General features: G+C 35.7%; 1 protein-coding gene across 4 annotated transcripts in view; it reads right to left on the bottom strand.

The window, feature by feature from the left end:
• The window catches only part of LOC121737073 (CHH-like protein), an 84,504-nt gene that overhangs the window by 45,175 nt on the left and 22,869 nt on the right, over window positions 1-16,460 (bottom strand). For 2 of the 4 annotated variants that reach the window (XM_042128616.1, XM_042128619.1), the window contains exon 1: window positions 3,155-3,242. The exons of the other annotated variants lie outside the window; for them this stretch is intronic. The gene's annotated coding sequence lies outside the window, so the exon portion shown is untranslated. Of the gene's footprint in view, window positions 1-3,154; window positions 3,243-16,460 lie in introns of those variants that run through there. 4 annotated transcript variants of the gene reach the window in all.

Genomic DNA, 16,460 nt, shown 5'->3' with positions numbered 1-16,460 from the left:
AGTATGTCACCATGGTAACGTCCATCGCTATCCCGTCACACAAACAATGGTCGCCGTCAGTCTCGAGTTGTAATAATTTACTGTTGTTTATTCAACAAATGCACTTATCAATATAAAAAGTAGGTACCCAGTAGCCGATTCTCAGACCTACTGAATATGCATATAAAAATTGGTAAAAATCAGTAAAGCCGTTTCGGAGGAGTACGGTAACTAACATTGTGACACGAGGATTTTATATATAAGAAGAAGATTATAATGATGCTAAAGATGATGATAGTTCAATGCACTTTCAAAACGACAGCAATTAAAGTAGCAAAAAATGACACAAAATGATGATCGTGCACCGGAAAATTTGAGCATATTTTGTGTCTTAGAGATAAAATTTATTACCCGAGTTACTCATATGACGATAAGTCTAAACTGACAAAAGTCACGACTCGCGATGACCTAATGATTTATACGTGCAATTGAATCACGCCAAATATAGTTTGTCTGTCTGTTTTTCACGGCTAAACCGTGGTTAAACCGCTGCACTGATTTTGATTGGTATGAACATACTTTAATATCCCGACTGCCGGGTAACGTCAAACGATATAGACTCTATATTTTTCCGAAAATGTACGGTCAGTATTTCATAGGTAAAAGAAAGTACCATCGAGGAAATTGATGCCTATGCAGATGACGTACCTACGTCACGTGGTCGGCTTATGTCAATTCAATTCGGTCGGATGGGTTTGACTTAACGCGACCAAATTACTTAGGTCCGCCATCTACCTAGGAATAAACTTCTCTGATTATACTAACCATAAAAAACTGTTTTTTTTTCACCTTACATTTTTAATAATTTTTTTTGTTTTTTTTTTTTTTATTTTCTGCACACGGTGTACAGAACAGCTGAAATTTTTGTTAGTTTTATTTGTCCTTGATAATAAGCTAGCGATCACCCGATGGTACCATAAAGTATGCATGGACTAGGCGCGTCCTAACTGCAATAATTCTGGGTATTAACCGAATATTAGCCATTCACTATATTAATAATTACGAAACAGCGTTTTACAGCCAGAAATACGTGAGCGCTAACACGTCGCTAATTAAAGTTTTATACAACTCAAGTATTAATTTAGCAACGGTACAAGTCTGTGTCATTTTTAACCGTTTTCGAAAAAAAAAACTTCCATTTCAAAGATCAACACGGAACCCGATCTTGTTCATTTGCCCGTAAAGACCAACGAGCTGGTTGCTAACCTGATTTGACATTTGTTAGTCACGCTGAGAGTATGCCAACCTTTTTGAGTATAGAGCTGAGGTATTGTTGTATATCAAGGATTTTGGACTAGAATATGCGCGCAGATCCGCCCGCGTAAAAATAGAATCCCGCGGTAATGGTATAATTTTCTACAGTGACAAGTATGCTATATCCTTCTCCACGGTCTTCTCTACGTATATGCCAAATTTCATCGAAATCGGCCCAGTAGTTTCGAAGTTTCTTTGATGCAAGTAAACATGTTTTTCGTATGTAAAATAATAATTACTTAGTATTAGATTACTCTAGTATAAAAAGTAGCTACAGCTTATGTTGTACTTACATATAACTTTTTCTTGTATGTTTTTTTCTATCCAACATACCTCATGCCATATTATGCTTTTGAAATCTTTGTATGACAGTTTTTAGCCAAATCGTTATCGATTTTATCGGACGCGTTAAGAGATATTATAATATCTTGTCGTGATTCAGCAATAATACTACGTTGATTGATTGACATTATGAAATTCAATTTTTCTAAACTGTCTATTAACTTAACATGTTTGCGAATGGACAGACATACTGCCGCACTCAGAGACAATATTAATTACATCATTGTAATTAAATAAAGTTTTTTTTTAATTTTTAATTTTTTTAGGTTGGGTAATGGATTGCACGGCTTGCACGGTGCACCAGAGGCGTAGTTATAGTTTAAAGGTTAAGGTTATCGTCAAATATGGCGTCCATTATGGACTTTTACTAGAAATTTGACACTTCATTTGACATTTTGTTATGGTTAAAGTCAAAGTTATAGTTAAGTAACTCGGTGCAATTATTATTAAAGATTTCGACATAAGCCCCATACATTATCTATCAAACTCTTAATTAAATTGATGGTTAATCATAGTTAAATGTATCTGAGTAGGTACGGCGGTTAGTGTTATGAAGTAGTCTATGAATTATGATAGAGTACTTACGGAAAATACTATCATTTATCATAAAGCAATGAAGGTAGAATTAATTAATACAATAATAATCATAGACTTTGAAAAAAAAAACAAGTTGATAAATAGGTCAAATTGTATAAAAATGCTATGCATTAAAGATTACTAGAATGCGCTCTTTCGTATAAAATGTTTTGCCTTTAACACGTTTAATGCCTTTGATTTATACCGAAATAGTGACATTATTGCCTACTGTCATATTCAATTTTGGAATAAATTTCGCTGTAGACAAGTATCAGTTTGTCATTGGTTAGTTAACAAATTGTTAATGTAATTCTGAATAAAGTCTAAGAAAAGAGAGAGGCTGTTATGTAGAGTCGATTTCACTAAGATTTTATATTAATTGTCATAAAATTTTGAGGTCAATTATTTCAATTCATAAGAAGAGCTAAATATTTTGAAAAGTACCGTACTTTCCCTTACTTTTGTATAAATACTATGCCAAGAAATTTAAAATATTCAAAAAGATATCGATCTCATTTCTCTGAATTTCATAAGTACTACTTATCTTTCTCTTATTTTATCGTTTATTCGCCGTATTCACGTAACGTAGATAAGATAACAATAGAACGTACAACATATATTTTTTATTTACATACAATTTAAGCTTAGGTTTTACGTCAAAAGTTTAAAAGTCAAAAACGTCAAAAATCTACGCGCCATTTTTTTAGTAAAAACTTTTTTAAAATAAAAAAAGTAACTTGAAACCTGAGCCGGCCAGGAAGGAACCTTATCACTCAATCAATAAAGGTAAATAAACCCTTATAAACAAGCGAGTGCGTATCGCACGCAAATCTACGAGCTGTCAAAGTCGCCCGCGACCGTCGACCACGGAGTTCCCGCAAGGAGGTTACTCGTGTGCACGGCCGCGGGCCGTTTACGCGGTGTAAAATGAATTTCTACTCACTTTTAAATCCGATAAAGACGATGAACACACAAACACTTTCGCGACGGCGTAACAAGGGAGTCACTCACGAGAGGCGTGCGGTAGACGCGACCGGCGAACGTGGTTTGAGCCGGCGACGGCCGCTATACGCGTATATTGCGGCGCGGCGCGGCCTGCCATTGGCCGACCGGCGGCGCGCCCGCTGCTGCCGCACTCGCCGCAGCCGCTACGTCACGCGGTGGAAAGCCTGATACATTTTTTATGCGGCCGCGCTGATATTATGTTAAGTTTTTTTAAATAACCGTTCGTTAGTCTAGTTTTTTGAGTGCACTTTTTGTCGCATCTTTCGGTTCATCGGGGGATTATCGTTCATATTATTTTTTTGTTTTTTTTTTGTTACAGACTGAAGTGGTGAACATGGGAGTTGACCGTTGCGAGTGACGTCACCACTGTGACGTCACGCTGACTCGACTAAAACGAGTTTTGGTGGCCTAAATACTTCGCGCTCTGAAAACGCTCAAATTATAACATTTATAATCCTCCATCTGAAGTCAGGTAGAAAATACCAGAGCCTTCGTGTATGTAGAGTAGTGATGAGAAAGCAGAATTTATTAATAAAATTAACAATTGCCTCTACAAAAAAAATTATTAATATTAAGCTCTACTATTAAATAATTAATATTTAGCTCTACTATTTTATCAATCGGCGCATAATTTAATTTAATTTTGCCCGTCAAGATAAATAAATCCGTCAATTGGGAAAAAAAATTACAAGGTTAGCTATAAATTCTCTACAATCGTAAATGTTCCGCTGTATTTTCCCTGTTAACAGGTATCAAGTAACACTTGCAATACTCGTAATTTTACCTTTCTAGTTTTTTGTTGGTCACCGATCGCGTTTTCAACTGAACTTTAAATGGCCAAGGAATAATCCGTTTGACGTCATAAAACTTGAAATCATGAAAGATTGAAAAAACCCACTTTTGTTAATAGTTTTTTTCCGAACGCACCGGACGTAGGTAACGGGAAAAATATATAATTAAGATAAACAAAGTATTTATTAATTGTAGTAAAATTGTGTAGGTATGTACCTACTTAAACAAAATTATTATAATAAATTGGAGGCAGAACTATTATTTTTGGTAAAACCCAGCCACCTAATTACAAATTACATATAATAATATTAGAAATTTTAAATTAGATTAATAATATAGAATATTTTTGGCGCTATTAAAATCGTGACAAAATAATGAAATCATTATCAAAAAAAATTGTGGCATTCGATGGGTTAAGACAATTTTTCAAAAAAGCTTGTGTAAAATAAAAATTTTAAAGAAAGGTTTTGAATTTATTTTAGTTAATAATTGCATTGTTTCCAATTTTTTTCGATTGTCAATTGAAAACATTGGCAAATTGTCTACTACTCGTAGTATTCTACAGTAATGTACATATAGAGGTAAATTAGTAGATCTATTATCGTGAATGCGGGTGCAAAATACTGGATTAGTGTCACACTATGACATACATACTACAAATTGGTACGGGTCTACCTGTAGTTTTCCAAATTGCAATACTGACTTATTGGTAAATTTAAAATTAGGATAGGCTACGACGTGTATTTGGAAGAATAAAGTTCATACAAGAAAAGTTGCGATGCTTTTTTGGCGAGCCCTTTTTTTTCGGGCTAGACGTAAGCCACGACGCGACTCTACTTTTTAGGGTAATAATTTGATATTGTAGTAAATATACTACACGAAAAGTAACATATTTCATTGCCAGAGTCCCTATTTTAAGCTGTATAGCGAAGCACTCTTGCAATGAAACGTGTTTTTATTACGTAGCTAATAAGCACTACTGGGTCGAGTTGCAGCGTTGAAGACCAACGTTATTTGGTCTGGTTACGTCAAGTCAAACAGTATCCGTCTATGAATCAATTCCTCTAATAGCATTTTTTTCCAAAACAATTGCAAACTACAGCGTCATGCCTCAGCGCAGGTATTTCAGTAATTGCCACAGTTTTCCGCTAAAACCTCCATAGAACAGTTCCATGAATCAGCTATAGGAAATATTATGCAACTATGTCCTATGACGGTTTGATTTAATGATTCGATTCAAAGGTGAGCGCTAGGCGAGTAAGCAGAACTCTCAAACAATTATAGTCGGCGAGATCATAAGTAAAGCCACAATATTAATATTATACAGTAAAGCAAATAAGATATTTTATTGTCCTCTAATAAAAATCAAGTGACCATGACATGTTATTGCTTTGCTACTTCGGCCCTATCTAAATTAACGTCAACGTGTGCTTCCGCCAGATTTTGATAGTCTAATATTATAAGAAATATACAGTACATACATACAGTGCACTTTCTTATAAGATGTGCACTGTATATTACTAAATTGGATGTTGGGAGATTTTCCTCTTAACAATTATTTTGTACGGATCAATCAGACTCTAAAAATATTCTAAAACTAAAATTATTTCGTTTTAAATCAGTGGATCGCACAGTCACATTGGACCCAATGGCGCATTTACATTAGAGACATTTCATCGCTTGACAGTACCTGTGTTTACAGTCCATGTCTAAATATCGGTCCAATACTTGGGATTCTGTTTCGTAGCCCAATTTCCGTGGCATTCGGCACACCTTGCAGTATTTAGGACTCAGCTTAGCCGCATAGTGCATGTCGACGACCTACATATTTTGTTAAAAGCTTACTTTTCCTTGCGACGGTCAATAGAAGATTGTTACTTTACTATACTATACTACAAATAAACTAGTAGCTACCCAATACAAGATCCTTGAAAAGGCAAGCAAATTAAGGATATTTAAATATATTTAAAAAAGCTTAAACTTTTGTACATTATTATATACCGCTATAGAAATGGAATATATAATGAGGGTTTTTCCAACTTTAATATCGAATTAATTAAAGAGGACATTACCTTCAAAACGTGTGGGAATACTCAGTAGTCTTATATGGATTTTAAATTTTGTTAGTCTCGGTAAAACTTCGTGGAAGTCGGAGAGGGGGGGAAGTAACTAGCAAATGCATTTTGAGTAAACTCTGAGCATAATATTAAGTATTTATTTATTCCAGCGTCCATTCTTCATGAAAAAAACAACTGTTTCATACAAACATTTCCGACAGTTTTCTCCTGAAATCTATTTTCGGCAGTGTTAATGAAGGTGTTACTTTCCGGAAAATCCTCTTAGTCACTATCGCTTCATCGCTAAGCAAACATCATAAGCACACGCCGAATCTATATATATTAAAATGGATTTTCAAATGTGTTAGTAACGCTAAAACTCAAAAACGGCTGAACGGATTGGGCTAATAGAAAGAACTGCCTTACCTTACACTCTCACACCTGTACATTACCTACACCACTGCCAGAGTAGACAGAATGATAGAGTATGTCGACTTAGAACTGATGTTGAAATTTTTAAATTTGACGTATTATGACGAAAATCGTCGCTAGGGTTGTTAAATTGTTACCTACGAATTTAAAAATATGACATATTCGATGGACGTGTTCCTCTTTGGTCGTATTGTTGTTTGTGTTTTGGCACATGCGATTAAAATTATCAGAATCCAATTTTGAAATCTTTATTTTAAATATTTAAAAATAAATTATATCAGCCAGCGCGAGGCACAATCCGTTCATAATCCTAGTGAAACCCGACGAATTTGACAGATATTGAAACCTGTCCGTTTCTTTGCAGTCGAACTACTGGTAGTTATGTCTATTGTGCCACTGCCTTACCTGACAACGCACTATCAGTGAAGTTGATTCATATTCAGATGACGGACCTACGTAGTTTGGTCGAATTATGTCAATTCCAGCCGACAGATCATATATTGAATTGATATAATCCAACCAAATGACGTAAGTCCGTCAACTGCCTATGAATGAATTTCTTCGATGGCGACATATTCTGGCTACCTGTGCAGGTATACCTGTGCTGTGTGCATTACTTATACCACTGCCTTACCCTACAACGTACATTCTCTAGCAACCAGTGCAGATATTACCTTACACGCTATGACTATCTTCGTAGGTATACCTGTGCAAGTTCGCATATTTTTTTTATTTTTTTTTTATCTATGGACGCTTCACACCACGTCAGTCTGGCCCCGTGCTAAGTACCTAAAGGACTTGTGTTACAGGTACCAGACAACGGAAATATATTTAATACTTTTATACTATACATATATTTAAGATTTTTATTATATCATACACATATTTAATACACATCCAGACCCGGGAACATTGAAAACTTTTTGTTCCGTCGGCGGGATTCGAACCCGCGACCCCCGGCTTGAGCTACCAACGCGCTTACCACTGAGCCACAGAGGTCGTCAAACTTATGTTTACCATTACTCTGCCTGTACGACAAAAGTATGCAACCCGGGTTACATCGTTTTATAATAATATAGTCTAAATTTATCTTCTTGATGTAAGCTTTGTATTGATTGAATCCGAAAAATTCAGGACAAGTTTTTAAGCGGAACATTCCATATATCATTTTGCTATATTATAGTATATAACGTAACTTTACCTTACAACGTACCTACATGCTCTGTCTCAGGTACACTATCAAAAAGGCTAACATATAATATATAAAATTACATATAACAAACATAATAAAATATACATACAAGTGGCAGATATTTTCTTATCATAATAAATATTATATGCTATGTGATATAATATTACATAGCGAATTTCTTTATGATGATACCACGATCACTGTATTAGTGAGTGATTTATAGCAAGTATTTACATACATCACGTAATAAGGAAAAAATATCTGTGTTTTTCGCTCAGTTTATTAACCGACTGTGCTAAGAGGGTTATGTTTTTGAGTGTACGTTAGTAATATTTATTATTGGGTGAAAGCCTTCTTCCAATAATATTGTTTATAGATATTATTCAATATTTATATATGAACTTTGTATGAGAAATGACTCTGCTATCGTATTAGGCATCTAGAACTAACCTCGAGGTAGGGCGGGCGGAATGGAAACGAAAATCGCTGAAGTTAACATTAGTACTACATAATATACTACGTAATACGTATATATATATATATATATATATATATATATATATATATAAATATATATAATAGCCGAACAACACCGGTGATCCATGAAGCACGACTTACTAGTATTTACGTAGTACGAGTATAATATATTATGGTCAAGCGATGCTTTAAAAGACGGCGACGACGTTGGTTCTAAATTTGGCTACCCGCTACTTTCGTTTTAAGAGGGCGACTAACCCAAAAAATCAAACATCGTCCTTCTCTCTTCAAAATGAGAGAAATCTGGATGCATCATGACGTGATTTTTTGCTATCGACAAAATTTTAAGATATCGTGTTTCGCTCAGATCGAATACTTGGAAATATAATGTAGTGTCTAATTTTAGAAAATGAAACAATTCGGGGCTTATTTTCAAGTAGCAAAAAACCCAAAATTGACGATTTTATAAAAATTATAAAATCGTCAATTTTGGGTTAGTCGCCCCCTTAACTCGTAATAATTAGCGATAGCGACTTGGCTAAGGGCTCTGACCTATATTTATAAGTCATACATAAATAAGTATACATGTTTTATAATCATATAAATATAAAAGCCTTATATAACATTACGTATAAGGCACAATTTGTTTCATAACAAAGGGTATCAGCTGATAAGAAACCTTAAAGATAAGGAAGTGATAATAAGAGGAAGCAGAATATCAACACCCCGTATCACATGTGACGTCATAATAATAGGTCACGCGCTCACTAGATCAGTTTAAGATTTTGATTATACAGGGTGATGCAGAATTTTTAACATTTTAAAAGTAAGTAACATCCTATATCACAATGTGGCGACATAATAAGAGGTCTTGTGCTTACTGGTTTAAGGGCCTGTTTGACCACTTCCTGACAATGCGCCGGATGCTCCTTACTCCATACTCTATCTGTCAAGTTAGAATTTGATTATATAGGGTGATGCAAAAATATATGATTTGGAAATTTGTAACAGTACTGGATTTTTCATGTGATTTTACAAGTGACCTCGTACAATTATTATTAAATATTTGGTATTTGTAAAGAAAATTGCACGAGATTTTTAAGTATTTTCTAGGCTAGCTGTAAGGTGATATGATAATTTTATGAAAAATAATAAAAGATCAAAAATACCAGCTGTATTTAGTTTACCCTAAAATATATATTACGTCCCCCTGCTTAAGGGGGCGACTAACCCTAAATTGTCGATTTTATAATTCATTTTTATACTTGAAAATAAGCCCCGAATTATTTCATTTTCTAACATGAGATACTACATTATATTTCCGAGAATTCCATCTGAGCAAAAACACGATATCTTAAAATTTTCACAATAGAAAAAAATCACAAAGATGCATCTAATTTTCACGAATTTTTCATTTATTGCCATAACCGTGCATTGACCTAAGTTAATATTTTAACACATTGTATAAAATTCTATCATTGAGAGATCGACCTAGCGGATTTTTTAAATGTTGTATATTTATCGAGTTATTGAGAAAAAACTAATTTGGCGATGAATCTGCGTCGTTCTTTTTCACCTGGCATATGAAAGACCGGCGTGAGTGTGAAGAGAGAAGGACGATATTTGATTTTTGGGGTTAGTCGCCCTCTTAAGATATATATTTTATACTAAATAGATATTTCCCTAAACAATCACGTGAATTTCACCTTGCTTATGTGCAATGTAAACTAATACATATAATACGAGAGTAAATAAATAGTTAATCTTATGATACTAAGACTTTGTATGTTTGTCTTCTGCGGTACAACTGATAAATTTGACGTGAAGTGTGTATGACTCACAAGTCACAACACTGATGTTGTTTGTAAATGAAATATTATAAACATCTTTTTAGCCCGTGATGAAAAAGTGGGAGGAAATTGTCACGCGAAAACTGATAATATTTTGTTAAAAGTAATCTCTTATCTTACGAGTATGTATTACCCGGGACTCAGTAATTTCAGTATCATTTATTTAAAAATGGTTCAGTGATTTAAGGCGACGCGACGCCTTGATAATTTGGCTATAGCGATTTTTTTTTTATTAAATAAGGGGGCAAACGAGCAAACGGGTCACCTGATGGTAAGCGACTACCGTCGCCCATGGACACTCGCAACATCAGAAGAGCTGCAGGTGCGTTGCCGGCCTTTTCCTCAGCAATGACTAAAGCTAAGAAATTATAGTTCACGAGCTTTTGCCCGCGGCTTCGCTCGCGTTAAGAAGTATTATTATATACAAACTTTCATCCCCTATTTGAAACCCTTGGGATTGGAATTTATCAAAATCCTTTCTTAGCGAATGCCTACGTTATAACATCTACCTGCATGCCAAATTTCAGCCCGATCCGTCCAGTGGTTTGGGCTGTGCGTTGATAGATCACTATGTCAGTCAGTCAGTCACATTTGAGTTTTATATATATAGACTAGATGACGTTCGCAAACTCCAAAATTGTTTATCGCGCGGGAACCGTACATTTTTTCGTGACAAAAACTATCCTATGTCCTTTCCCGGGACTCAAACTATCTCCATGCCTTTCAGCGAAATCGGTTCAGTGGTTTGAGCGTGAAGAGGTAACAGACAGACAGACAGACAGACATACTTTCACATTTATAATATTAGGTATGGATTTAAAAACAAAGTCACTCCGCATAATAGGCTTAGATCTTTACGTGCGCAACTTACGCAACGGATTTTGATGTCTTTTTTTGTAGAGCATGGGGAATGCCACAAACCAACTTTTATCGGCGAAAAATTTCGCGGGTACAAACTCGTGAGGAACAGGTACTTTATAATATTAGTGTGAATAGTCCTGATGATGTCGAGACAGGTGAGCGCGCCCGCGTCCTTGACCGTATAGCAGCAAGACGCGAGCCAACACTGTATGCAGCCGCTTGCGTCAGCCGCCCTACATACAGCTTCCTGGAGACGGATCTCATGTGTTTAGTAAAATGCATTCGCTAATTTAAATAGTGAAGCTAGAAGTCAGAAACATATGAGACTAAATGATGCCCGCAACTCCGTTGCGCCAAAATTCGTTTATCTTGCGGGAACTGTACATTTTATCGGGATAAAAAGTATTCTATGTCTGTATGTATGAAAATCGGTTTAGCGGTTTGAGCGTGAAGAGGTAACAGACAGACAGACCGACAGACAGACACATTTTCACATTTATAATATTAGTATGGAAGTATGGATTTGACATAACGCATATTATAGGCTGTTTACGTTACGCCTTCATAGTGGTTGAGAGCGTGTCTCCTTATAATGTGAGGTCGAGGGTTCGATTACCGCGTTGGAAAAATGCAAAAATGCTTTGGGTGAAGGATTTCTACCTAGGTTGACTATAATATTCATATTTCAAAAATACGAAGAACGCTTAGCCCGCGCTAAAGTACAAACGCTTCGCTATCCTTGCAATCGTCAAGTTATTAACAGATAATATTTTATTCATAGCGAATTGTAAAGCTTTTGACCGTGAATGCCACAGTTCATTCGGTCAAGTGACAGGTGTATATTCTAATAGATTACATAAATTGCATCAGCCAGCTTGTAACTATTACGTTGTGGGCGTGGACGAAATTCGTGTTCTATTTATACTACGTTTCAATTTAATTTGATCACAATATAAATACAAAATCTATTAGTATAAAGCAGGCAATGTACAATGCTCCCAAAGTGATAATGCGCATAGAAATTTTCGTAATTTTTCGGCAACGGTCGTATTTCCCGAGCGTCGGAAGACGTCGCTGTAAAAGAAAAACAGCGCTTTGCAGCGACGTAGATGCGCCTTTTTTTTTTTAATGAAATAAGGGGGCAAACGAGCAAACGGGTCACCTGATGGAAAGCAACTTCCGTCGCCCATGGACACTCGCAGCATCAGAAGAGCTGCAGGTGCGTTGCCGGCCTTTTAACAGGGAATAGGGTAATAGGGGAAGGTAGGGATGGGAAGGAAATTGGGGAGGGTAGGGAAGGGAATAGGGTAGGGAATAGGGTAGGGGATTGGGCCTCCGGTAAACTCACTCACTCGGCGAAACACAGCGCTAGCGCTGTTTCACGCCGGTTTTCTGTGAGAACGTGGTATTTCTCCGGTCGAGCCGACCCATTCGTGCCGAAGCATGGCTCTCCCACGTTTAAATAACTGACGTTGCTTTTACGTTACCATCCGGGGAGCCATCGCGACGTTACGTACAGCTTCCCGGTAAGTTATATCACTTATTGACGGACCGGCTACGAATAATAAAAACTAAGGAATCGTAACTCCCATACTATTACCGTTTTAATTTGGTTCCTTTTGATCTGTCATGTAACGTCAGCCTAGTACCGCTCAAGGTCACCTAAATATTGCAAATGTATTGAAATGTGTACCTAAGGTACACTTTTTTGACAAGTATTGTGGAGCATGAATTTTGACGGAGTTACTTTTCCTTAGTTTTTATTATTCGTAGCGGACCGGCGACAGCAGATAGCTACCGGCTTTATGATATTTACTTCTATTTCCTTTGAACAAGGTGCAAAATGCAAGTGCATTGTTTGGGGCTCTTACGTTTCATAGATTCGGGTGTTTTCGTGATTACGACAATAGCTAAGATTTCCATGCGCATTATTAATTTAGGAGTACTGTACAATACGTTGATCCCAAGCTAAGTTAATCTTGTGTTATGGCTAAACAAAGTTTGGGATTTTACAATGTGTAAAAAAATACACGTGTGAGAGCCATGCTTCGGCACGAATGGGCCGGCTCGACCGGATAAATACCACGTTCTCACAGAAAACCGGCGTGAAACAGCGCTTGCGCTGTGTTTCGCCGAGTGAGTGAGTTTACCGGAGGCCCAATCCCCTACCCTATTCCCTTTCCTACCCTCCCCTATTCCCTTCCCTTCCCTACCCTCCCCTATTGCCCTATTCCCTCTTAAAAGACCGGCAACGCACATGCAGCTCTTCTGATGCTGCGAGTGTCCATGGGCGACGGAAGTTGCTTTCCATCAGGTGACCCGTTTGCTCGTTTGCCCCCTTATTTCATAAAAAAAAAAAATAGTGAAAATACTTTAGGAACACATTTTCGTTCTACGATAAAGTCTTTTTTTAGGGTTCCGTAGTCAACAAGGAATATATATATATATATATATATATATATATATATATATACATCCCTATAGTTTCGGTCTGTCTATCTGTCTGTCTGTCCGCGGTTTTGCTCAGAGAATATAAGACCTACAAAGCTGTAATTCGGCATGAATTTTTTTGGAATTCGGCAGAAATTAAGGTTGCCGACAAAATGACACATGAAGCGGGGATGATTTTTTTCACGTCTACCCCACCGTGTGGGGTGTCGTTGGATAGGTTTTTTTTTAAATACTACGAGTGTTCATACATAATTTTCCGATTTAGGGATTCATTTGTAAAATATGAAGTTTTAAAGTGGAAAAAATCGTTAGAGTCCAGTCCCTTCTACCAGCTAAATGGTTGCTTCTGGAAGTGCGAAAAAATTAACGGGAGTAGGAAATATGCTGAATTTAAAAGAAAAACTATCACGGCTAAGAATACTTCATAAGTTTTTAAGTTATAGTCGATCAACTAAAAAAATGTATTCGGCGAAGTATAAAGGAACTTTTCGTTCAAATTCCTTTGAAAGTAACTGAGATGATGTTGTTAGTAGTGTAAAACACGTTATAAATGTACATTCATTGACCATACAAAAATTATCAAAAACTAGCGGTACTACGGAACCCTATATTGCGCGTGGCCCGACACGCTCTTGGCCGGTTTTTTTTTTCAGGTAAAAATAACACTTTCAGGTGTATATTTTGTTATATTACACGTGTATATTCCATATATTTTGTTCGGTGATTCTATAACGAAGCGATAAAAAAACGTCTTGGCTCTTGGCTAAAGATTCAAGCGTACAGATTCAACAGATATGAGAATCGTCGTCGAAGCATGAAGCGTCATCGGGATTTTCTCGTTAACATTTACACAAAACTGTCATATGACCAATTATGTCACTATAAGTTTCACGTGTACAGAGTTTCCCAAAGTTTGAGACTTTCTAGTTTCAAATTTTTTTTAGTAACGGCTTGTGCGGGGCGCCCTTTTCTAGTTTTTAACCTAAAATGGCCACTTTACATCATTCTAATCCTGCAGTGAAAATGGGCACTAGAATGTACTGTTATGCAAATCAGTGCATTCCAGTGGCCGTTAAGGCGAGGATAAACCCCAATTTGTTATTCCGTGACTCCCGGTTTACCTAGTTCCAATATAATAACGAAATGTTAAAAAATATGAGATATAAAGCACAATATTTAAAAGGGATATTATTAAATGCACATCAGAATAATTTTTCAGCACACTACCTTAACTCCGCTAATTAACTGAATGCATACCAGAAAAACTAATGCTGATCAAAAACAACAATTGATTAACTGAACATGTCCTTCAAAAAAAACTTAAACATCATACAAAACGAGACCGAATTCACACCAAAAATATGGTTCATACATCGGATATATTATTTGTAAAACTAAAATTGTTTATCAAAAATACTAACTTGCACTTTAAATTGGACAATCTTACAACGGAATATCTAAAAACGATATCGAAAGGTGCACCACAATAAAATCAATTTCTATTATCAAAACAAGTCTACAAATTGACAAATCCTGCAACTAAAATATTTTCAACCTAACTTTATTTTCTTTTTGTTTCTTTGTTTTACTGAAAAACATGTTGGGGCCTCCTCATCTAACGCCGCACTCACTCTTTTGCGCTCGCACTACTCTATAGCGACCACAGATATATCTTGATCTATTTCTGTGTTAGCGACAAAGATTTTTTGTAATTATGATGAGATATGGTGAAAGATTTTATCATTCCAAAACTATATAATTCAAGGTTTCTTGATAAAAATTAATAAAAATTATCAAAATTTACTACTGTATTGTAATGGGTTAGTAAATTTATTAATGATTCTTAATTAATAGCAATGTTGGCCCAATACGACTTGATTGGGTTAGGTTAGATGGCTTAGCCATCGTGGTTATTTTTTGTGAACCACCCAGAAGTAGGAGCTCCGCGTAGCGGGGCTACGTCGACTCATAATTGAAGCCAGTTGTATTTTTCTTTTTTTTTCTTTAGTAGCTTGTCAACCCCTAGCGTGCAATTCCTATTATTTTGCAATATATCGGTAAGGAACCCTTTTGTGCGCGAATCCGGCTCGCCCTTTGCCGATTGTTTATTATTATTGTTTATAAACTGAGTTACCATTCACTGTGCTAAAGTTTAGTCCATGTTAAGTTAGCACTTGATGATTTTTATGTGTTCTTAATTATATGAACATATCAGATTAAATTGGGTTTTATTTAGAATAAATGATGTTCCTAAAAGTAATTTAGGTGATGGTTTTCCTTTAAAAAGTTGTAGTATGTTTGTTGAACTAAGGAATTGTTAGATATACTATTTTAATAATAGTTATTCGTTCAGTAAAACAGTTTCGCAAATAACTTTAAATAGTATGCTGAATTCGCATTATTTGGGGTGCATAACTTGTCAGTATTTTTGGTGAAACTTTCAAATATTTTGATCGAGAAAAGGGAATATACAGATATTGATTTAAATACATGCCTATTTAAAATACCTTAAACCATAAACATTTTAATAAAACGTAATACTTTGGCTGTAATTAATTTACAAACTCACCTCCGATAAACATCTATTTCATCGAAATATAAGTATTAACTAGGATAATTATACATTTTATTTGAATAAATTGTTAGTAAATCTATATTAAAATCTCTTTAACCGAACAATTTTGTTTCTTAATATTTATTTCCAAAGATATTTAAAAAAAACATGAAAAATAGAGACAATCCGCCCAAGTAGTTACAGCTTTATGCTAAGCTAAAATGAACCTTATTGCGATGCGCATACGCTTGGTCTTTGGTTATGTGCAAGGTTATTGTTTTTTATTGAGATTAATCCCTGCCTTAACGTTATTCCAGAAGCGATCCAGCACTGGATTAGAATAATGTAAACCTGCTATAAAAGTTAACACTGTCAATACAAAGATTATAGAACATAATAATATTATGATTTTGCTTGTCTGACATTAAAAAAGTTTTATACGGTCTAAACATATTTTGGGGAACCAACAAAGTGACAGATTAACAAAGGATTAATCTACAACTCTGTTGTGCGCACACTTTGGGAACCCCTGGTTTACAGTGTTTTGCCACTGCACTTGCTTGCCACTTGCAGATAAC

The sequence above is a fragment of the Aricia agestis genome, chromosome 20 (assembly GCF_905147365.1).
Source record: "Aricia agestis chromosome 20, ilAriAges1.1, whole genome shotgun sequence".
Taxonomy (NCBI): domain Eukaryota; kingdom Metazoa; phylum Arthropoda; class Insecta; order Lepidoptera; family Lycaenidae; genus Aricia; species Aricia agestis.
Note: the sequence above shows the minus strand (reverse complement) of the source record. Positions and strands in the feature narration are given on the sequence as shown.